The following is a 22,808-nucleotide window of genomic DNA, read 5'->3' as shown; positions in this document are numbered from 1 at the left end:
TTCTCATTTATTAATCTGTATTTGATTGTTTCTTTATATTACCCTATCCTTCTTTCCCCCTTTATTTAATGCTAGCGTCCACATATGACTTTTGAGTTTCTGAATTTGGCTTATTTTACTTAGCATGATAGTTTCCATTTCTATCCATTTACCTGCAAATGCCATAATTTCAATCCTTTTTATGACTGGGTGAACTCCACTGTATGTATTAACCACAAATTTCTTAATCAATTCATCCATTGGTGGGCATGTGGGTTGAAAGAAAGGGAAAAGGGGAAATAGCAAGGATCATTTTCCACCAGTTTAAGACATCTTGCATTTATCTGGAAGGGACCAAGAAACCTGAAGCATAATTCTCTTCCTTCCTCTTTAATCTCATTAGTGATATATTTTGCTGTCTTTGATTCAAACATTCAAACTTTTCAGTTAACTTATTTTCTTTCTTTTTTTTTTTTTTTTTTTTGAGATTGTGAAACAACTGGAACTCTCGATATTTATTGCTGGTGGGACTAGAAAACAGTACAGACAGTTTGAAGGACAGCTCATTTCTTACAAAAGTAAACCTACTCTTACCATTGCAACCCACTTGTGGTATTCCCCAGAGCACTGAAAACTATATCCATGCAAAAATTTGCACAAAGATGTTTATGGAAGTTTTATTCATAATTACTCATACTTGAGACCAACAAAATTTTCCTTTAGTAAGTGAGTGGATAAAAAAAACTGTAGAACATTTACACAATGGAGTGATATTCAGGCCCTTAAGTCTATCTTATCAACTGAAAAAAAGCCAATCTGAAAAGCCATACACTGCATAATTCCAGATAATGAAACACTGGAAAAGGAAGAGCTATGGAGACAGGAGTGTGAGTGCTGGCTTCTAGGGTCTAAAGCATAGAAAAAGATGAATATTTTTAATTTAAAAAAAAAATTTTACTATTTTTTATTTATATATGACAGCAGAATGCACTACAATTCTTATTACAAATATAGAGCACAATTTTTCATATCTCTGGTTGTATACAAAAACAAATAATCTAATCAATAAATGGGCCAAGGACATGAACAGACACTTCTCAGAAGAGGATATACAATCAATCAACAAATAATGAAAAAATGTTCATCATGGCTAGCAAATAGAGAAATGCATATCAAAACTACTCTAAGATTTCATATCACTCCAGTCTAAATGGCAGCTATTATGAAGACAATCCACAATAAGTGTTGGTGAGGATGTAGGGAAAAAGGCACACTGCTGGTGGGACTGCAAATTGGTGTAGCCAATATGGAAAGCAGTATGAAGATTTCTTGGAAAATTGGAAATGGAACCACCATTTGACCCAGCTATCCCTCCCCTCGGTCTATACCCAAAGGACTTAAAAACAGCATACTACAGAGACATCACACCAATATTTATAGCAGCATAATTCACAATAGCTGAACCATGGAACCAATCTAGATGTATTTCAATAGATGAATGGATAAAAAAATGTGGCATATATACCCAATGGAATATTACTCAGCAATGAAAGAGAATAAAATCATGGCATTTGCAGGTAAATGGATGGAGTTAGAGAAGATAATGCTAAAGTAAAATTAACCAATACCAAAAACCAAATGCCGAATGTTTTCTCTGATATAAGGAGGCTGATTCATAGTGTGGTAGGGAGGGGTATCGTGGGAGGAATAGATGAACTCTAGATAGGTCAGAGGGGTGGGAGGGGAAGAGAGGGGGCATGGGGTTAGAAATGATGATTGAATGTGATGGACATTATTATCCAAAGTACATGTATAAAGACACAATTTGGTGTGAATATGCTTTGTATACAATCAGTTAACTCATTGTCTAAGCCCCTTTCTGTCTCTGGATCTTTGCTTATTCTATTCTTCTGATCCATTTTTGTTCTATTCATTTTTCATTCTCAGTTCTAGTATGTCTCATGCAAAGTCTTCCCTAATTGTACACTTTTTGATGAGCTATCATACTTTTTTTGATTAAAAAATTAAAATGTCCTTGTTGAATGAATGAACTGTTTAATGAAGAAAATACATGTTACAGGAGCATAGATATTGAGTATAGGTGGGGCACAAGACTATATATTTTAAAGCATTAAGGAACAAGAGAGAGTCTTCACAAGAAAAAGTCTTTACTATAATAGTAGAAGGAATTGAAGGGGCTATGAACACAGAAATACTAAATCTATTTTCATGTGGCAAAACATTGGAATTCTACTCCCTTCAACAGAACATTTCAGAGCTTTGTATATATCTTTCTAAAACTAAAAATTTCAGAAAATTGATTTTTAAATTGCCAGTTAAAATGACTGAATGAGCATACAACTACATTATGTTGCACTGTATCAAGCAGCTGTCTTTACCTATGAAATATTTAGGTGCATGTGTTGCTTAAAATTTTTCCTTCAAGAACATACCTTGAAGAGCCTATGACTCTTTCTTAAAATATAAAAACATATATCTTCCAGAAAGAAGAAAAATTCCTAAAACTTCTCATTTGGTAGACAACATTAAAAATTTTTACATGGATTATTTTGTTCATTTTAAAGATTAAATGTATTTTAAACTTAAACATAAAACATTCAAGTTGTATATATATTCATATATATTAGATATGTTTAAACTAATTTAAACATTATATATTTCCTAAAACATTTATCATTTTTTAATGGGAAAAACATTAATTTCTCCACTTCTAGATTTTTGAGATATAGAATACTTGTTTTGTGTTAAATTTTAAACATGGTGTAAAAAGGATCAAGAATAAGGGTGGTATATCATATACTTATAACATTTCCCAGAATCTGGGTCAATGGGAAAATTTTGAGATCTCTGTTTCTCAAATTCATAATTTGTACAAATTAAAATAATTATATACAGAGTGACTAGAAGGTAGACAAACAGAAGAATTTCTATAATTCTATTTTCTCTAATATCGACTCCCACTTTAAATATGTTATCTATTAGAGAAAGTTTTCTGCATTATTTGTCTTTTTTCCTACCTTTTACTCCTCTTCTTCACATGTATCTCTTAAGTCTATTCTTCAAAGCCATTTTATAGAAAAAGAGGAATGGAAAAATCCAGTATTAAAGTTGGTCAGAGTTTGAAAAGGCCATTTATTTTTATATCCTAAGGAAATAGTGACATAAAAACCACTGACTATATTCTTCCATTATTTAACAACTCCTTTAAAACTGAGTCATTTTTCAAAACATGAAGGTTATATTCATAATACTCCATAGTAAAGTCTATCATAGATATTTTATTGCAAAAATGTGTTAATTACATAAGCCAAAACTGTGGCCATTCTGGGTCAGCAAACATGAGCCTTTCAAGGTTCTCCTAGGATGAAAGATTCTCTCTGGAATTCTATGCTAGAAAAGAACTAATTTTACTAAAGGAAGTGAATCCCAGAGGTGATTCCTGGATGGTTTCACCCATTCAACTATTGCATTACTTTGGCCCAGATCACTGGTTCAGTTGTGGAATGTAACCAAAGTGATTTAATAAGATTAAAGATGCTTGATTGGAATGCTGAGCTTACATTATACCCTCTCTTTTCCCTTTTTCTGGAAGGCATTATACGTGGAATGCGATTCAAAATGGCTGGAGATATTTTACTGTCCACATGAGAATGAAGCCAATACATAGAGGAAAGAAGAGTCAGTAGACTCATAGGAGGAAGAAATACAATCTGAAATATTTTCTTCCCCTGGACTTCATGTTATATGAGAGAATAAAACTTCTGATTTTGAAGACAATATGAGTGTATTTTTAAATCACTTACATACAAAGACATCCTAGATTATAAAGAATAGCATTGGAAAATTTTAACATAATGAGAAAACTGAGTCTTGGATTAAGCAATGTGACATGCCAAATCCCACAGATTGATTGTTGCAGAAATGAACTTGTCCTTGGATCACCTCATTCCTATTATTATGCTTATTATTCTCTTTCTTTTTGTAAGTGCCTTGCAGTAAAGTTCATAACTAAGAAAGTATAAACATAGAATTCCAATGTTATTATGTTGTTCCACCATGCTAAGAAACATATGAAAACTCTCAGTTTCTCAAAGGGAATAATGTGTCATTTTCTTCTTGGTGTCAAAGTTTAAATTACTGCTTACGACAACCCCAATTATATCTGAAGTTCAAATATTTCAACTCAACTTGCTCCCATCATGTTTATCTATATTTTTAGACAGTAATAGGAAGTTTTATTATTCAAATGAATATAACCAATTAATCACTACTTAAAGAACAGGTGGAAATTCATGGTGTGTTAGGTTATTTATATCATTGACTCTTTGGATATTTATTCCTGGAATGATACACTGATAATTGTTGTGCAATTCTTTTTAAATACTCAGTATTAAAACATATCACTAGTTAGTTTGATTTATAATTCATGAAAATGTTAATTGCTTATATAATGTGATGTTTTTCAAACAGTTTTTGACTTATCAGTTAGCTATATATATTTATTGGACCTGAAATGTCCCCCATAACCTCATATTTTGCAGACTTGGTCCCCAATGTGGCAGTGTTCAGAGCTGGAGACTTAGGGATGTGATTGGATTATGAGCCCTCTGACCTCATGGATTGTTAATTCATTTATGAATTGGTAAACTTAGGCATTGAGAGGTGGTAGAATTATAGGAGATGCTGTCTAGTTGGGGAAAGTAGGTGAAATATGACTTTGAAGGCTATATGTTGTCTCTGGGTCTTCCTCCCCTCTTTACTTCACAACTGTCATGAAATGTGGAGCTTTATTTAGTTCATTATGTGCTTCCCACTAAGATGTTCTGACTTGCCACAAGGTCTAAAAGCAACTATACTAAGTGACCATGGACCAATCCTCTTAAACCTTGATCCAAAGTAATATTTCCTCCTTAATTTTCTCAGATATATATTTCAAAACATTAGAAAGCTGGCACGTGACTTAGAAAAGAAATAATTTAAAAAATCGAAATTAGTAAAATAATATTAAAATGTAAACATACAAATAAAGGACAATGCAAAAAATAATCAGAATCAGTAAAAATTAAAGCATAAAAATACTAAGTAGAAACAACATTAACAAGACAGAGAAAAGAACCTTTAAAAGTAAAAGAAAACAGCATGTGTTATTGCTCCCGAGTCAGCCGTGTGATTGTGCTGATATGGTTTGGTTTACCTAACACTGTCTTCCATCACAAGTCTGTGGAGATTGACAAAATGAGTTGCTATGATCATCTCTGATGATTCGTCTTATTCTCTAGGGGGAAAGTCTGGATTTGTCCTTATTGCTCTTATGCAAGAGACTAGATTCTAAGAAAGAATGTAGAAAGCACTAGATCCCTTCAGATCTGGTTTCAGAACTGGCAAAGTTAGTTATATATTAAATGTTCTCAGTATCATAGTGTCTATTTCTTAAATATTTTACGTTGGTTTAAGTCATTAGACCTGTATTGGTGGTCTTCCTGCTTTCAGATGGCGAAGCAGTAAACAGTAGCATAAGAAGCAGGCCCTTGAGAATAGTAAAACAATCACAAACAACACTATAAAGAGGACAGCTTGTATCTGAGGTTCTAAATACTTTCCTCAAAAATAAATTTAGGTAAAAAGAAAACATTTTAGCAATTGCAAGTTTTTTGCTCTTGAAAAGATTCAAGATCATATTATGAAGAACGAACAGGAATCAATTAAATAAAATTAATTGCTAAAACGTGGGAGTTTATTACAGAGTCCCCATGAACAGTCTCCCTCATTAAAGAATCACAGGACTCAGCATATTTGACAGCTAGATTTAGTACTGTGTTATAGAAGGACTCAAGCTCAAATGCCTCTCATATGTTGAAGCTAGAGAAAGAGAAAAAAGAAATAGAAAAGAGTCTCATGAAAATAGAAGGGAGACCAATAGAGTACAAGGGGATGGAGGTAGGAAGGAAAAGCTGGGGTATGTACTGGGGAACAAGATCAATCTACTTATGCTATATCCCTGTACAAATATACCACAATGAATCCCATTGATATGTATAATTACAATGCACTAATTAGAAAATAATAGATGGGAGACCAGTATAGTAGAGGAAGAGGATTAGGGAAAGAAGAGAGGGAAGGGAAAGTGGAGGTACTAGGGAATGAGATTGATCAAATGATGTTTTGTGCATAAACGAATATGTCACATTAAATCACACTATTATGTATAATTATCATGCACCACTGAAAACCATAAAAGTATCATATTTATTCTAGGTGCTTCTTCACTTTAACTCGTCCAATTTTTTTTTTCTCAACAACCCCAATACTGAAGGATTAGATAACTGATTAAATAACTGTTCACCTTCCTGCTCAAATTCTTGGTTTAAAATTGAGAGAATATTTTTGTAAATGTAGATGGGACTTAATAAAAAACACACCTGTTTTATTACAGAAAGAACATGCCTGGATATAACCACCTCCATTAAAAGCAAATCGATGCTCATAAATAAAGGCCCTATATATAAACAATATTCTCTCTCACTCTCTCTCTCTCTCTTTCTCTCACATACACACACCCACACAAACACACACACACAAACACACACACACACACACACGAGAAAGACATAAGACACCAAAATCCTTCAATAATAATTTGTCTAGAAATTTTGAGTACATTAGATTAAAATATTTTAACTTTCGAAAAGAAATTTAATACAGATTATATAAACAAAACTATGAAATGTAAGTATATGGAAAGAAAATAGAGAATTAAATAACCAATAGTACAAATTAAATATCATTAATTACCTTCTGTACCTTCTGAAATATAAAAACCATTCTATAAACTTAAAAAAAAGTAGCAAAATGTAGACTCACAACATCACAATAATGTGTCACACAAGACAAAATTTAATAAAGTAGAATAGGATTTTTAAATAAATTTTCTGAGCATCTACTGATTTGGACTGAGCTTTTGCACTACACCCCCAGATCAATTTTGAACTCCTGCTAAAGTATGTCACCAAATAAAAATATACACTATTCCCTTATAAGATCTGACCTTCCAAAAAATCAGGAGGGAGGTGACAGCCAAACTTCCTAAGGCCAATAAAATTTCAAGGAAAGTAACTTGGAGAAAACCAATCTAATTTTGTTTCTGCTTTTTCTTCAGCCTTAACTTTCTTGTAGACTGGCTTTTGCCCTGTTCAAGAATTGCTAATAAAATATACTTGTACCTTTAAAATTCAAGTTGCCGACATTTTTGTTTTTGACAGGATTTAAGAAACTGTCAGAAGTCAATAAATAAATACAGAAATCACAGAGAAAGTGTTAAATATTGTATAGGGAAGGCAGGCATTGAAATGAAATTTTAATGCATAAAATATGTATATTTAAGAATAAGAATAAAATATGACAAAGATAGACATAAAAAAGATTTTAGGGTAAGAAAGTTTTCATGCAATGAGAAAGGGAAAGTGTGAGAGAGGGAGGGGGAAGGGGGAAGAGAAAAAGAGAAAGAAATTGATGGTGTTCCAGTAGATTGATAGGGTCTATAGTGTATAAATAAATAGAAAAAATAAAAGGCAAAGTCAACCACAAACCCCAGAGAATCCTCGTGACATTCCCCAACACTAAAACAAAAACAACTGAAAACAATAAATAAACAAGAAAAAAGAATAGGTTATATACTAATGTGAAATATTAAGGGAACACAGGTTTTCCTTTGTGTATGTAAGGAGCTTGGAAGTAGGACCTTGTCCTAACAACAAGTAAACAGCTGAACAGATTGCAAAATCAATAACTCTTACTGGATCTGTAAGAGGGAGGAGGAGACAGGCCAAACTGCTTCCCTCAAGAATGGAGAAATAGACAAGGGAACACACAGAGTCTGTGCTTACAGGAACAGAGACTCCCAAGCAGAAACATCCACAGGAATCAGTGCCAGGGAAGAAAAACATGAACTGTAATTGATGAATCGCTGGAGGCTCAATGCAGACAAATCTCAGACTTAAAACTCCGGAAGGACCTATTCATAGAAGGACATCAAAATATTATGAAATTTACCACTGAGAGCTTGATTAGGTTCCCACAGTCAGGATTAGAGAAAAAGAAAATCCCTGTCTGCTGCTAGCTGGGGAAGGGGAAAAGGAACCATCCTGATACATGCAAGAACATTCTGTTCTTAACAAGGCCTGCCCTCAGAAGAAACTTGTTAACTAGAACCTATCAGAGTTCATTATATAACCTATCAGAGCCTAACTAAACTGGGTATAAGGAAACACACAACTCTAGCCCACCCTATTCACATGCTCTACTATATAATGGAAAAAAAAATAACTGAAAAATATTTGTGAAGTTCACCATACAGAGGCTTACTTACAAGACTGAGACCTAATAATAGGACTATAGACTACTTCTCCTTCCCCAAACTTACCACCATATGAATAAAGGATTATTTCTAGTATATCATGCTGGCTATCAAGGAAAACATCAGGACAATCAAAAGGCAAAACGAAATAACAATAATAAAAAAAGCCCTTAAAATTTGAAGAGACAGAGCAAGTGTATCAAACAGACATGGCAAGAAATGTAGAAATTACCAGACCATGATTTTAAAAGAAGTATGATAAATAGGCTAAATGTTCTAATGTATAAAGTAGAAAGTATCAAAATGATAAATGTAAGCAGGGAGATGCAAATCCTAACAAATAATCAAAACAAATAGCTAGAGGAGAAAAACAAGGAATGTAGAAGTCTTGATGAACTCATTAGTAGACTGGACACAGCTAAGAAAAAGAATCACTAAGTTTGATGATAAGCCAACAGAAACTTCGAAAACTGAAAAACCAAATAAAAACTTTCAACAAACTATATTGAGCAGAGTTTAATGAGTAAAGAACAATTACGAATTGGGTAGTCCTCAAAATCAGAAAAGGTTCAGAGAGCACCACTTTGTAATTTGGGCAGAAAGCACTTATGGATGAAAAGCAGAAATGAGGTGCAGACATAGCTTGATTGATTACAGTATAGTGTTTGCCTTTTTGAATGTGGTCAAATATGGTCTGATCAGTTGGCTGCCTGAAATTCATTGAAGCTCAGCTGCTATTTGAAGCTCAGCTGCTATAGTTGGCTGAGGCCCAGCTATTTGTTATGGAAGCATACCTCCTTAGTTAGGATTTCAATTAGTTTACATACTCTATTAGGATGCAGTTCATTATATAAAGACCCAAAGCACATAGACATCCCCAGGCCAAATTTAGTTTAACAAAGGAAAGAAAACAAAGATGGAAAAGAAAAGTATGGGATATTTAATAACTGTTGGACAACTGTAAAAGGTGTAGCATACACTTAGTGGGAATACCAGAAGGGGGTATAAAGGAACAGAAAAAATAATGAAACACTGCATGGACAGAATTCCCCCCCACCCCAAATTAATGCAGAAAAACAAACCACAGATCCAGGAATATCATAGATAATTAAGTAGTATAAATTCCAAATAAACAAACAAAACAAAAAAAGCTAAACCTAGGCACATTAGTTTCAAACTACAGAAAATCAAAGACAAAAAGAAAAATTTCCAAAGAAGCAAAAGAAAAACATCTTAACCTACAGAATAACAAAGATAAGAATTACATCTGACTTCTCAAAAACAATGAAAACACAAAGAAGTGGAGCCAATTATTTAATGTATTGAGACAAAACCCCCACCAACTTTGACTTCTGTACTTTACAATTTTTTAAATATAATAAGTATAATAGGAAAAAATTTGTTTCTCAGACAAAAAGTGAGAGAATTTGCTGCAGTAGACACAGCTTGCAAAAAATATTAAAAGAAGTTCTTTAGAGAGAAAGAAAATGATACAGGTCAGAAACACAGTCTACACACACACACACACACACACACACACACACGGAAACTCAAAGAAAGAACAACTAGTATAAAATGTTTTATTTTTGCTTATTTGATTGTCTAACAGGTACCAGTCTAATCAAAATAATAAAGTTGACTAAGTACTCTTTGTATATTTTATATATGTATTACAAACACATATGAGGATGTGAATGAAATAAATTACAGCACTTACAGGCAAAAAGAACTAACAATAATAACAAAGGCCCTCAAAATTTGAAGAGACAGAGCAAGTGTGTCAAACAGACATGGCAAGAAATGTAGAAATTACCAGACCATGATTTTAAAAGAAGTATGATAAATAGGCTAAATGCAAGGACAAGGAGAGAGGAATTAGGATTATTTTGTTATTAAAAGGTGCTTATAACATCCATGATATGGTATAGTTCTCCTTGAAAATGGTGTTTGATTACTTGTATATATGTAATACAAACTCTAAGACAACTGCTAAAAATGTTTGAAATAAGAAATATAATTTATTTGCTAGGAAGTGGAGAAAATAGAATCATTTGGGATGCTAAATTGGAGCCACAAATGGCAGATAAAGAGTGGAAGACCAAAATAAGAAGAATAATGACAGTATGTTTGTCAGTTTTCCATTGCCATGACAAAATACCTGAGCAAAACAATTTAGAGGAGGAAAGATTTATTTTGGTTCATGATTTCAATTCATGGTGGTTGGCTTGTTCTTCTGTTTCTGGACCTATGATGAGGTACAACATTAAATAGAAGGGCCAGGAAGAAAACAACTGCTCACTTCATGGCAGCCAGGGAGGAGAGAGAGAGATATGGAGGAGAGAGAGAGAGAGAACACGGACACACAAGGAAGAGGCCAAGCACAAGCTATATACTTTCAGGCTTTTTCCATTGACTTGCTTCCTCCAAGGAGGCCCAAATCCTAGTTTCTACTACCTCCCCCAGTCAGATGGAGACAAACACACCACACTAATACTAATAAGAAGATAACATGGGAGCAAAGGGGGTATAAATGACAGTGGAATGAATTAGACATCATTACTCTACGTACATGTATGAAGACACGAATGGTGTGAAAATACTTTGTGTACAACCAGTGACTTGAAAAATTGTACTTGATATGTGTAATATGAAATGAATTGCATTCTGCCATCATGTATAACAGATTAGAATAAATAAATAATTTAATAATAATAAAAAAGCAGACAGTAGTAGTATCTATATTAATTTCAGAAAGACCAAAGTTTAAATCAGGGAGAGTTTCCAGGGATAAAGTAGAGGACTGCATTGTGATAAAGAGGTAAATTCTCCAAGAACACCTACTAGTCATTAATGATTGTGTGTCCAACAATAGAGCATCAAACTATGTAAGACAAAAACTAATAGAACTGCAAGGATTAATAGATGAATCCACTCTCATAGTTGGAAACTTCAATACCCCTCTATAGGAGAAAGACATATCCAGCAGTCAGGTAATCACTAAGGACATAGTTGAATTCAACAACAGCATCAATCAACTGGATATGATCAATATGTGTAGACAATTTTATCCCAAAGCAGTAAAATGCACTTTCTTTTCAAACTCACATGGAACATGAACAAAGATAGACCATATTCCAGGCCACAAAACACAGTTAAACCAATTTAAAAGAATAGAGATTATATAATGTCTCTTCACATATCACAGTAGAATTAAACTAGAAATCAATAACAAAAAAGAGAACCAGAGAATTCCCAAATGCATGAAGATTAAACAACCCTTTTACAAATAACACCTGGGTCAAAGAAGACATCAAAAGAAAGTTGAAAATATTTTGAATTTAATGAAGAAAGACAAAAAGCATTTAACAAAATTCAACACTCTATCATAATAAGAATTTTCAGTAAACTAGGAATGGGGAGGGGGTCCACAACAGATTAAAAATATGTCTATAGCTAATATAATACTTAATAGTGAGAATCTCAAGTCTATCTCACTGAAAGAGGAAAAGCCAAAGATGTCTCAGTTTTTAACACTACTTTTCAACATCCAACTAGACATATTATATAATAAAATAAGGGAAATAAAAGGTATACAAATTGTGAAGAATGGAATAAAACTGCCTTTGTTCTGTTCTTTGTTCTATATTTTTATAGAATAAAAATATATTTTTATAGAATAAAAATATATTTTTATAGAATAAAAATATATTTTTATAGAATAAAACTGTTCTTTGTTTTATGTTTTCTGTATAGATAATACAGAAATACAACAGAAAAACTTCTGTATAAAATAGCAGATTATAATAAGTTTTTATGGAAGAAGGTTAATTTGCAAAAGATAATAATTTTCTTATATATTAGCAATGAACAAATGAATAAGTAAAATTTGTAATTGAAAGCAAAATACCACCTACTTTTGACACTCCCCAACCCCCAAAATAAAACACTTTTGTGCAAATCTAATATACACATGCACACACATTCAAGATCTATATGAGGAAAACTACATTTCAGGTGAACAAAATCAAAGACTTAATAAATGGAGCCAGGCGAGGTGGTGCACTCCTATAATCTTAGGGACTCAGGAAGCTGAGGCAGGAAGACCACTAGTTCAAATCCAGCCTCAGCAAAAATGAGATGCTAAGCAACTCAGTGAAACCCTTGTCTCTAGATAAAATACAAAATGGGACTAGGGATGTGGCTCAGTGTTCCAGTGCCCATGAGTTCATTCCCTGGTACTGATAAGTAATTAAGTAAGTAAACAAACAAACAAACAAACAAACAGACATTCCTGTTCACAGATAGGAAGACAATATTGTCATGATGTTATGCTTATTTTGAAATTTAGTTTCAATGCAATACCAATCAAAATTGTGGAAAATCATTTTGTGGATATTATAAATTGATCCTAAAGTTTATCGAAAGGTGTAAAAGATCCAAGACAGTCTGAAAAACATTTAAGGAGAAAACATTGTTGAAATACTGACACTATTTGACTTTAAGAATTACTAGAAAGCTATACTAATTAAGACAGTGTAATATCAAAATAATAGGCAAATACATCAATGGAACAGAACTGAGGCCACAAATAGATCCACACAAATATTTTAATTGATTTTTGATAAGGAACAAAGGCAATTTTAATGGAACGAAGACAATTTTCAACAATTAACACTCGAACGACTAAACATCCACATGCAAGCATAGGAATCTAGACACAGACCTTACACACTTCACAAAAACTAATTCAGAAGCGATTGTAGACTTAAGTGAACACTCCAAACAATAAAACTCCTCAGAGGTAACATAGGAGAAGACCTAAATTAATTTTGGTAATGTTCTGATTTTTTAAAATACAGTACCAAGGGAAGATCCATGAAAGAAAGAATTGATGAGCTAGATTTTATTAGAATTGAAAATGGAAAATATGTAAAAAACATTGGGAAGGAAACAACAAATAAAAGACAGGGTGACAATACTTGCGAAAGACTTTACTTCTTATTTTCCAAATACAAAGAACCTTACAACTCAATATTATGATAGCAAACATCCCATTTTTAAAGATAGGCCAAGGAACTTAACAGGTACCTGTATCTTAATGAAATTCAGACCCTCAGAGATATTATAGGTTGGGTTCTAGACCACCGCAACAAAGCAAATGTCACGATAAAGTCAATTATGTGAATTATTCGGTTCCCTAGTGCATATAAAAATCTACGTTTTCACTGTTGTCTGTAAAGCATGAACTAGCATTATGTCTAACAAACCCCACTACATTAAAACAATGAGCCCATTATTCTATATAATTAAAATGTACCTATAAAAATGTACATAACTTATTTAAATATATTTTATTGCTAAAATGTTAATAATCATATAAACCTCTAATGAGTAAATATTTTTGTTAGAGAGGCTTGCCTTGATATTAATGTGTGCTGATTGATCACGTGGTATTGCTGACGCTGGGGTGGCTATGGAAATAAAGTAAGGTAACAATGAAGTTTGCTGCAGTGATTCTTCATTTTATGAGAGATTTCTCTGTAACATCTTATGCTGTTTGATGGAAAATCACTCAGAATTTCTTTCAAATTGGAGTTGTTCCTCTTAAACCCTGCCACTTTTCTATTAGCTAAGTTAGGCAGCATTCTAAATCCTTTGTTGTCATATCAACAATTTTACACTATCTTCACAGGCACTTCTGATACTGTATGAGTGCATGGGTGTGTATGCACAAATTTATACATATATTTAATATTTATTGTGTTTCAGGAAATATTCCAGGAATTGGAAATACTTTTGAATTATCTCTTCACTTACGGCATTTCAGTGGGGTTTTAAAAAATAAGTTAAATGAGGATAAAAGTGAAAGTAAAATTAGCAGGATAATTTCTTTATAGGAGGTGACATAAAAGATTGGTTAACTTCTGAGATGTATGAATTGGGAAATATGGATCCAAGCGTGTTTTTTAAAGATAGAAATGTCTCCTATTTTACAAACTTAAAAAAGTATGTACTTTCCACAGAGAAAAGAAGAGGAACAAGAAAAAAAAATCAGAAAATACAAAATATGGGACAGGCAAAAGAGAAGCTGCAGAAAAAGTAATGCTAAAAAATTTATATATAACATTAAAATGGAGAGAGAATGAAGGTAAATACCCTCCTAAAGTGAAAGATGACACTATGGAAACCAGTATAGAGAGTCTTCCAAAGACTAGTATGGAACCATCAATACTCAGCTATCCCACTTCTTGGTATTTATCCAAAAAAGCATAATATAATGATGTTTACATATCAATGATAATAACAACACAATCCACAACAGCCAAGTTATGGAACCAATCTAGGTGCCCATCGATAGAAGAATGGCTGACGAAAATGTTTTATACACACGCGCACGCACGCGCGCACACACACACACACACACAGGGAAGTTCTACTTAGGAAGAATGAAATTATGTCATCTGCTGGCAAATGAATGGACCTGGAGAATATCATGTTAAATGAAATGAGTCAGACTTGAAGTCAAGTGTTTTCTCTCAAATGCAAAAGCTAAAGAGGAAAAAGGAATAAAAAAAGTGAATCTCATGATTCCCTTGAATTGAAAGGAGATCAGCAGAGTAGAAGCAGAGGAACAAAGGAGAAGGAGAAAAAGAGTGAAAAGAGAAGAACTATGGAATGAAATTTACCAAATTATATTAGGTCTAATATATACACATTAATATATATTATATTTTAATTAATTATATTTTATAATTGTTATATTTCATATTAATTTTAATTATTTATATTTTACTTAATTTTTAAAAAATAAATAAGTAACCATAATGGTTTTTAAACTATAATGGATCAATTTTTTAAAAAGTAAATAAGTAAAGAAACAGAAGATAGACCAGTAGGGTAAAGGAAGATGATCAAGAGGAGGGAGAAGGTGAGAGAAGGAGCTAGCTGGGGGTAAAATGAACAAAACTATATTATATGCATTCATGAATATTTCAAAATAAACCCCACAAATATGTGTAACTATAAAGGCCTTTTTTATTTTTAGAAGTTATAAATATTACTGAAATACTAGCATGCACAAGGCCCTGGGTTTGAAATATATATATATATATATATATATATATATATATATATATATATATATATATAATATGATATATGAAAAAAATAAATGAAAGATCAAATGAGATAAGGTCACATCTTAAAATAAGAAGAACAGATTTTTCAATTGGGTTACATGAAACAAAACCAAATGCATGCTACTGTTCCAGTGACACACCCCAAACCAAAAGATCTAAGAGTTGAAGGGAAATGTGGGGAAACCAATGCCAGACATTGTGGGTTTTATAATCTTTAACTGCTGAGCAAGCTTCACCATTTTCCCTCTACCCTCAGCCTAAATGCTCATATGTGTGGGGTGGTGATTCAATGTGAGGTAGACCTGGAGTCTGCTGCCCTTTCATTATCAGTCTAGAGTTAGGGGCATTGCCTCTGGGGTCCAGGCTTCAGAGTGATGATTTTGGGTGTTCTATTTTACTTAGGTCAGGAGGGCCTTCTGCTGACTTTAGGAAAATTGGAGGATTTATTGAAGTTGGATATAAGAAAATGCTAAGTGGAATCTTAATTTGGTCACCAAGGCCACATTTTTACAAGCTGATTCCTTTATCTTGGGAGTTCTACCTTTTCTTTGGGCTAACAAATTTTCTTTTATTCTTCAACTGGTTAAACTTATTTGTTGAGGACTAGCAAATGCAGGAGACTTCATCAATGTATAAGCAAGTGTTTTAATATTAGAAAGTAGAAGCTGTGATATTTATATTAAAACTTTTGCTGTCAAGGCACAACCTAATAGAGGAAGCAAAGAAGGCCATTTTAATTATGACATTCAGGAAAATGTACAATATAGTTCCCAAGAAAGTTTTTGAATGAGGAATTCTACAGCAAAATGTGCAAAACAAAAACTATATGATACAAAAGAGAAATCAGAGATCCAGAGGAATTTGTCAGATCAATACATATCAAATCAAAATTATTATGAAGACTTAGACTTCTATAATTAGTAAAGATGATTTAATACAAATATTAAAATGCATAAACTCAAACTTTCAGAAAATTTAGGCTCAAATTATATTTCAAGGGTAAATTTTGGCCTTTCATGCATATATAAACAATAACAGCAACAACAACAACAAAAGACATAAGAAATATCAATGATCTAAGTGTCTATCTCAAGAAGGTAAGGGGAGAAAAATCCCAGAAAAATTAAACAAGAAAAAAATGTAAAAAACAAATGCCAAATGTTTTCTTTGATATAAGGAGAGTAACTAAGAACAGAGTAGGGAGGAAGAGCATGAGAAGAAGATTAACATTAAACAGGGACGAGAGGTGGGAGGGAAAGGGAGAGAGAAGGGAAATTACATGGAAATGGAAGGAGACCCTCATGGTTATACAAAATTACATACAAGAGGAAGTGAGGGGAAAGGGGGAAAAAAAAAAACAAGGGGGAGAAATGAATTACAGTAGATGGGGTAGAGAAAGAAGATGGGAGGGGAGGGGAGGGGAGGAGGGATAGTAGAGGATAGGAAAGGCAGCAGAATAGAACAGACATTAGTATGACAATATGTAAATCAGTGGATGTGTAACCGATGTGATTCTGCAATCTGTATTTGGGGTAAAAATGGGAGTTCATAACCCACTTGAATCAAAGTGTGAAATATAATATGTCAAGAACTATGTAATGTTTTGAACAACCAACAATAAAAACTAAAAAAAAAAATGCTAAATATCTAAATAAGCCAGGAAACAAATTCTGAAAGATAAAGGTAATAAAATTGATATTATTGTCTCTTAGAGAAGACAGACTTTTGTTTATATCTTGAAACTCCTTTGGAGTCAAATTATCCTCAATCTATTTTAGATACTCGTTCTATTCCTGTGACTATAAATCACTTTAGCTGGGCTGAAGTGCTTTAAGGCTCCCACCAGAAGCCTACAGATTTTTTTTTTTTGTTTTGTTTTTTTAATCAGAAGTCCCTTCTCAGACTCCTAACTTTTTTCCCTGTCTTTATGGGACGACTAAAATACCAATTATCTTTTCTGTTATAAATTTCACTTTTGGAATCAACATTTGTTTAAGGGGGAAGAATGACCATGGGACTTTGAGATAATCTCTCATATCTTTTCTTCTCTGCCCAATGTATTCTCCCTAAGCTGGTAATTTTCTAAAAAGCTTCCAAATACAAATGAGAAGAAATTGTTCAGTTTATTGAATTGTTCTCAGCAAAAGCTTTGATATTAAACAACCTGGCCTGTTATGGCTGGATGTAAGACTCCCAGTAAGTAACTTTTTGTCAGATTAAATAAAAATAAAAATGCAATCTCTGGTACCTAGAGAGGAATTAAGAAACCATGGAAGGACTTTTTCCATTAGGAGTATTATATCCCCTACTTTGCCATCATGGTTGCTCTTCATGGAACCTTTAGATGAAAATGACATTGTTGTCTTCTAATTCTGAATCTCCTTGCCTATAGATTTATTATTCTGTGTCTTCTTCGCCTATAGCCGCTTCCCAGTCTACATTCTGAAACTGATGACTAAGCCTCTGCAGAGTTCTGACAAGGTATAGATATCAGCCCTTGGCAGTAAGTTAACTGTGGCTTCAGAGCCTTGGTCCTGCCAGTGCGTATAAACCCATGTGTAACACCACACTCTGTTTTCATTTAGAATCTGTCTTGCTTAGTCTCTTCTTTGCATAGCTTGAAGGTAGATAATTGATGGGGTGATGTATGAGAACTTAGATTGGCTACTTTTTAGTAATCCTAGTAGAAACATTCTGACAGATCCTCACCACTCTGTGGAGTTATTTGTGACTATTGATTTTGGTTTTGGAACTTGACTGAAATTTCCAAACAGGAAAAATTCTCTATATTTGCTGTATTAAATTTAATTGTTTTGGTTTAAAATATCTGATGAATTCATCAAATTGAGTCATTAAAAATAAGGCAAAACCCAAAATAATGTGATGGAAAAATCCTATATTAATGTGTTTTTTAGTAAATGTATTCATATAAATTAACTAAGTACCTAATATACTGGACCAATCCTGTTTGACTGCCAGTTCCTTTGTGCTAAGAATTGGTATCTCTCCTGCATGTGGCTCATCGCTGCGATTCTTTGTCTTTTCCAAAAAAGAAATACTTAGAGCAAATACTCTGATAATCTTGCATTATATTTTTTAAAATGTGATTTGTTTTTAATAAAATAGAAAAACAAGCACCTCCTCATGCTATAGTAACCAGTATTTGAAAAAAAAATTCTTCTCCAAAAAGAGCAAAATGTTTATCTGGTGTCCTACTATATTTTTCTCCGACATTGCTGTATTGCTATAGTTCTGGTACTTGATACCCTACTGCCCAAATGACACCCTTCGTGCTGCCAAAATACATTAGATTCCATGTAAAATGGAGACTCTTACTGCAGTTGACCATCCTTTAATTTTTTCAGCATGCTTTCTCATTTTTCAAGACAATAAAATATAATTGAGGAAGACTTTGTTGATATCTAGAGTTGACCTCTCTTTTTTTGTGTGATCCTACTATACTCCATTCATACTTCTATGATAGCACACACACACAAACACACACACACATTTATCTTTCTTAGCTGACCATAATTGAGTAATTTGTTTGAAATTAAGTCAGTAGCACCACAATTCCTAAATAATTTAATATTTCCCTATTAAATAAAGTCCAATACTTCAATATTATTTGCATGAAATCAAAGACTCTTATTCTTTCCAGGTCCATGGAGTTCTAAGGAGCAAGTCTGGGATATGCACTGGCCCAGAAATTGCTTTCTTAGAGAAAAAAAATTAGAGGCCTAGAATTGTAGGAGAGTAAAGATGGAAATTACTTGTAAGTCATGTAATACATTTTATTCTTTTATGTATAAGAACATTGAAAATAGATGGAATAAATATTGGGATGATGAAAATTTTCTTAAAAGTTAAAATTTAAAAGCAAAAATATTAAATGTTTTATTTATTTTAATATCTGAGTGGTTCTAATCTAAATAATGAAGGAATAAATAATTCTAATAGAATTTTTTCTGTCATTGTTTGTTTCTTATCATCCCATTTTCCTTTAAGTTTTTTTATCATTTGTAATATTACTTCATTAAAGTCATATGAACAGAGCTCATGTACATTATATGTATATTACATGTACACTAATTAATTTTAAGTATTCATTGGTTTCTTTTAATGTATTCTATTCCTAAGCCAGTGTTTTGCTTGGGCAGTTTTATTTCATCAAGAAAAAATTCTTTAACAATAAATATTATATGTAGGGAACAGAATCTAAATATTTTGTTAATTTAACATCCAACAGGGGGATAATGAAATATAGGAGTTAGAATAGAAGTGGGACACATAACTGTTCATATTGTTAGAATGGGTATATGTAGGATATATAGAAATACATATGCACACATACACATACACTTTTTATAAAGATTTACCTTATATGTATATTTTGGATCATCTTTACTTTAAAATATTTGGCTTAAAATTGAAAGTAAGTGATGTCAGAATAATATTGTATGAAATAAATATAAACATGCACAATAAGAACACTTCAGAGAGTAATGAAATAGTAATTATATGGGATTAAAAATTACACAAAAATAGTTGGTAATTTTATTTATTGGAACCTTCAAATATTTCAAAAGTTTCCTGAATAAATTTAAAACTCTTAGTGTTTTGCTTCCATGTTGTTGCTAATTAAAGAAACATAGAAAAAACAAAATATTAAAACAGACAAAAACACAAAATTTCTGTACCATACTGCTCTCTTGTACTGGCTCTGACTTGGAGTGTACTGACCTACCAAGAGAAGAGGTATAGTCATTTTCTCTTTATTTATTGAAGAAGTATAGTCCATAATTTTTTGGAAATTTGGTAATGACAAATGGATATCTTTTAAGGGTCTTCTAAGATTTAATGGGTGATGTTTAGAGCCAAAGCTGAATCAAAAAGATAACAAGGCAAGAATATGGCAAGAAAACTAGAGTTCAGGAAAGAACTGACATGAGGTGAACAGGCATGGACAGAACTTTGTGAGATAGAGAATTGAATCTATTAATATACAATGAGGCAAAGACAGGGCACACTGCCCCAGGTATTTGATGTGTGAAATAAGATGTTGCAACTTAGCCTTTAATCTCCACACCATCATGTTATCTTGATATGAATATATGAGGCCTCCAGGCTTAGCTACCTCAGGTTTGAATAGTAAGCATTCATTGAACTTCAAAGATAAATTAATGTAGTAAAGGTAAGAGTGTGTTATCACAAAATCAAAGCAGATTTGTTTTAAAAGTTTAAGTAGACATTATCGCCTAGTATGTACATGGACACTCCATCTAAATCTTGTTTTAAAAATTGTAGGGAAAATATTTCTTTTGAATACAAATAAGATGAACCAGAAAAGCCAGTATGTTTCACTTATGTTGATAATCAAACTGGGGTGTCTTTGATCTGGCATTTTGAGGTTTTTGAAAATACAGTCATACAAGTATACCCTTTCAAATATTGTATAAGTAGCTCAATTTATCATAGTTGAAAATTGTACTTAAGAAAAATAAAACAAAAATCTGATGTTGAATAACCCACACCCTGATTTAGTGCACATGACAACACTTAGATCCTGTTAACACTGCAATTTTATCTTAACTTTCCTCAAAGTTGGTGCATTATATTAGCTATGTGTTGTTTACAGATGATGAAAGCTGTGATAAGTTTTGGGGTCTCTTAAATCTTAAAGTATAAATCTAACATTTATTGTCTTAAAATATATATAAAACCAGTAGGAAAAAGCCATATGGTTTTCCAAACCACAAGGGAAATTATACTTCTTTTTATAAAGCATTCCCACCAGAAAAAAAAAGGGTAACCCTTCTGTTTATCATTATATTTTATGAGGTAACTTCAATGAAATCATGAAGTATTATCACATGAGCAGCAAAGGATAAAAATCTCTTTTGCCAGGGCCCTCAAAGGATCGGAAATTTGGGATATGGCACAATTGGAACTTATTTTCCACCCTGCAAATGAGGTTCAATATGTGGTATGGGTGAATGACAGGGGGTTTCTTGCCATCAAAGAAGATGGTCAACAGTTTCAAAACTTTTATGTGGGATATGAGGATATATTTTACATGCCCATTCAAGAATTAAATTGAACTTTTAATGCAGTTTTCGTCAACATTTTATGTGGGCCCAGTTTGTCTGGGTTTACTCAAATGTTCCAATGTGCGAAGGAAGCACCAGGAAACATAGGGAACTCTCTGAAATACATGTATAGAGTGATGTTTTTTGGAGGAAAATTGATGAAGTCATAGCAAGGGTATTTTCCATCAGATAAAAACTACCAGTTCTGTCTATTCATTTCCTTTGGAAAGCAGAAGATCAAAGAAAATCTTTTAGTAGGGTGTTTTTATTCAAATACAGCAAAGACATTTTTATAATAATAATTCTGTTTCTGCTTCTTTCCATATGTTCCTTTGTTCATGCATCTACTCTGTGCTATGTGACAGACACTGCCATAATTATAGTAAGAGCAGTCAGCCTTTATATACCCTTATTGTGCCACCTAGAAGTTAGTGTTCCACAACAATCTGTGGCCACAGGAGATCTCTGAGGGATGGGTTCACATTATTGAGTTGAGGAAAATAAATGGAACTTGGCAATCTCTTAGAAATGAATTTCTTTTCTTTTTTTTAAAGAGAGAGAAAGAGAGAGAGAGAGAATTTTTTTAATATTTATTTTTTAGTTTTCGGTGGACACAACATCTTTATTTTATTTTTATGTGGTGCTGAGGATGGAACCCAGTGCCCTCACATGCCAGGCGAGGGCGCTACCACTTGAGCCACATCCCCAGCCCAAGAAATGAATTTCTTAAAGTATGCTATCTTTTTGTCACTATAACAAATCACCACATAGGCATAGGCACTTTGTAAAGGAACAAAGTATGATTGGAGTTACACTAATTATTACTTATTATGAGCAATTTCATTGAAGTTTGAGTTTTTCTTTATCTAATTAAGAAAATCTCTTATTTCTAAGTCACCATTAAGTCAGCTACAAATATTATTACGTCCTTATCCTTGTTATTTAAGTGACCAGTATCTATAGGAACAAAGCTTTGGTTAGATAAACTTTTCCTTCTGAAAACTATTAATTGTTTGGAAATTGTTAATTTGTTGAAAATCTGAGAAATAATCTCATTCCCTTTCTCGAATAATTGTAAGATGACTCATTACTGGTGGGAATGTAAAATGGTACACTCACTTGGAAGACAGTTTGGCAATTTCTTCCAAAACCAAACATACTCTTAAGTATGATCCACACTCTTTGGTATTCAACCAAAATATCTGCATGTGAATATTTATGGCAGGC

This window comes from Marmota flaviventris, chromosome 3, assembly GCF_047511675.1.
Source record: "Marmota flaviventris isolate mMarFla1 chromosome 3, mMarFla1.hap1, whole genome shotgun sequence".
In the NCBI taxonomy this organism is placed as follows: Eukaryota; Metazoa; Chordata; class Mammalia; order Rodentia; family Sciuridae; genus Marmota; species Marmota flaviventris.
The sequence above is the reverse complement of the archived record's forward strand: the minus strand, read 5'-3'. Positions refer to the sequence as shown.